Source organism: Schistocerca americana, unplaced genomic scaffold (genome assembly GCF_021461395.2).
Source record: "Schistocerca americana isolate TAMUIC-IGC-003095 unplaced genomic scaffold, iqSchAmer2.1 HiC_scaffold_16, whole genome shotgun sequence".
NCBI classification, from domain to species: Eukaryota; Metazoa; Arthropoda; class Insecta; order Orthoptera; family Acrididae; genus Schistocerca; species Schistocerca americana.
Window position 1 is genome coordinate 4,141,759 of NW_025725687.1, and position 3,327 is coordinate 4,145,085.

A 3,327-nucleotide genomic window follows, 5' to 3' on the forward strand; every position below is an offset into this window, starting at 1 on the left:
ACTGGACTCACAGGAGAGGTTCAAATCATAGAAATTTAGAGTGTCAGTACTCTTGTACTTAAGTCGGCATTGTGCCTCTTGTAACAAATTCGGATGCAATTTCTGTGCTTCATCGTCAATAAGAAGGCCCAATTGATACAGTAAACCTATAATGAAGCATCGGAATCTAAAACTGGACCCACAGGAGAGGTTCAAATCATAGTAACTTAGAGTGTCAGTCCTCTTGTACTTAAGTCGGCATTATGCCATTTGTGTTACATTCGGATGCAATTTCTGTGTTTCTTCGTCAATTAGAAGTTCCTAGGGATACAGTAAACCTGAAGTGAAGCATCGGAATCTAAAACTGGACCCACAGAAGAGGTTCAAATCATAGAAAGTTAAAGTGTCAGTCCTTTTGTACTTAAGTCGGCATTGTGCAGTTTGTATTACATTCGGATGCAATTTCTGTGTTTCATAGTCAATAAGAAGGTCCAAGGTATACAGTAAACCTGAAGGGAAGCATCGAAATCCAATACTGGACTCACAGGAGAGGTTCAAATCAGAGAAAGTTTGAGTGTCAGTCCTCTTGTACGAAAGTCTTCATTGTGCCTTTAGTATTAAATTCGGATGCAATTTCTGTTCTTCATCGTCAATAAGAAGGTCCAAGGTATACAGAAAACCTAAAGTGAAGAATCGGAATCTAAAACTGGACTCACAGGAGAGGTTTAAATCATAGAAAGCTTGAGTGTCAGTCCTCTTGGACTTAAGTCGGCATTGTGCATTTTGAATATAATTCGGGTGCAATTTCTGTGTTTCATCGTCATCAAGAAGGTCCAAGGTATACAGTAAACCTGAAGTGAAGCATCGGAATATAAATCTGGACTCACAGGAGAGGTTCAAATCACAGAAAGTTAGAGTGTCAGTCCTCTTGTACTTAAGTCGTCATTGTGCCTTTTAGTATTAAATTCTGATGCAATTTCTGTGTTTCATCGTCAATTAGAAGGTCCAACGGATTCAGTAAACCTGAAGTGAAGCATCGGAATCTAAAACCGCACTCACAGGAGATGTTCAAATCATGGAAAGTTTAAGTGTCAGTCCTCTTGTACTTAAGTCGGCATTGTGCCGTTTGTATTAAATTCGGATGGAATTTCTGTGTTTCATCGTCAATAAGAATGTCCAAGGGATATAGTAAACTGGAAGTGAAGCATCAGAAGCTAAAAATAGACTCACAGGAGAGGTTCAAATCATAGAGAGTTAGAGTGTCAGTCCTCTTGTACTGAAGTGGGCATTGTGAATTTTGTATTAAATTCATATGCAATATCTGTGCTTCTCGTCAATTAGAAGGTCCAAGGGATACAGAAAACCCAAAGTGAAGCATCAGAATCTAAAAGTGGACTCACAGGAGAGGTTCAAATCATAGAAAGTTAGAGTATCAGTCCTCTTGTACTTAAGTCGGCATTGTGCCTTTTGTATTAAATTTGGATGCAATTTCTGTGCTTCATCGTCAATAAGAATGTCCAAGATATACAGTAAACCTGAAGTGAAGCATCGGGATCTAAAATTGGACTCACAGGAGAGGTACAAATCACAGAAAGTTAGAGTGTCAGTCCTCTTGCACTTAAGTCGGCATTGTGCCTTTTGTATTAAATTTGGATGCCATTTCTGTCTTTCATCGTCAATAAGAAGTTCCAAGGAATACAGTGAACCTAAAGTGAAGCATCGGAATCTAAAACTAAACTCAAAGGAGAGGTACAAATCATAGAGAGTTAGAGTGTAATTCCTCTTGTACATAAGTCGGCGTTGTGCCTTTTGTATTAAATTCGGATGCCATTTATATATTTCGTCGTCCATAAGAAAGTCCTAGGGATACAGTAAACATGATGTGAAGCATCGGAATCTAAAACTGGACTCACAGTAGAGGTTCCAATTATAGAAAGTTAGAGTGTCAGTCATCTTGTACTTAAGTCGGCATTGTACCTTCTGAATTTAATTCCGATGCAATTTCAGTGTTTCATCGTCAATAAGAAGTTCCAAGGTATACAGTAAACCTGAAGTGAAGCATCGGCATCTAAAACTGGACTCACAGGAGAGGTTCAAATCATAGAAAGATAGTCAGTCCTCTCGAACTTAAGTCGGCATTGTGCCATTTTTATTAAATTCGGTTAGCAATTTCCCTGTTTCATCGTCAATAAGAAGGTCCAAGGGATACAGTAAACCTGAAGTGAAGCATCGGAATCAATAACTGGACTCACAGGAGAGGTTCTAATCATGGAAAGTTAGTGTTTCAGTCCTCTTGTACGTAAGTCGGCATTGTGCCTTTTGTATTAAATTCGGATGCAATTTCTGTGTTTCATCGTCAATAAGAAGGTCCAAGGGATGCAGTAAACCTTATGTGATGCATCGGAATCTAAAACTGGACTCAGAGGAGAGGTTCAAATCATAGAATATTAGAGTGTCAGTCCTCTTGTACTTAAGTCGGCATTGTGCCTTTTAGTATTAAATTCTGATGCAATTTCTGTGTTTCATCGTCAATTAGAAGGTCCAACGGATACAGTAAACCTGAAGTGAAGCATCGGAATCTAAAACTGGACTCACAGGAGAGGTTCAAATCATGGAAAGTTAGAGTGTCAGTCCTCTTGTACTTAAGTCGGCATTGTGCCGTTTGTATTAAATTCGGATGGAATTTCTGTGTTTCATCGTCAATAAGAATGTCCAAGGGATACAGTAAACTGGAAGTGAAGCATCAGAAACTAAAAATGGACTCACAGGAGTGGTTCAAATCATAGAAAGTTAGAGTGTCAGTCCTCTTGTACTTAAGTCGGCATTGTGAATTTTGTATTAAATTCAGATGCATTATCTGTGCTTCTCGTCAATTAGAAGGTCCAAGGGATACAGAAAACCCAAAGTGAAGCATCAGAATCTAAAAGTGGACTCACAGGAGAGGTTCAAATCATAGAAAGTTAGAGTGTCAGTCCTCTTGTACTTAAGTCAGCATTGTGCGTTTTGTATTAAATTCGGATGCAATTTCTGTGTTTTATCGTCAATATGAAGGTCCAAGGGATACAGTAAACCTGAAGTGCAGCATCGGAATCTAAAACTGGACTCACAGGAGAGGTTCAAATCATAGAATGTTAGAGCGTCAGTCGTCTTGTACTTAAGTCGGCATTGTTCCTTTTGTATAAAATTCGAATGCAATTTCTGTGTTTCATCATCAATAAGAAGGTCCAAGGTATACAGTAAACCTGAAGTGAAGCATCGGAATCTAAAACTGGACTCACAGGAGAGGTTCACATCATAGAAAAATATAGTGTCAGTCCTCTTGTACTTAAGTCGGCATTGTGCCTTTTG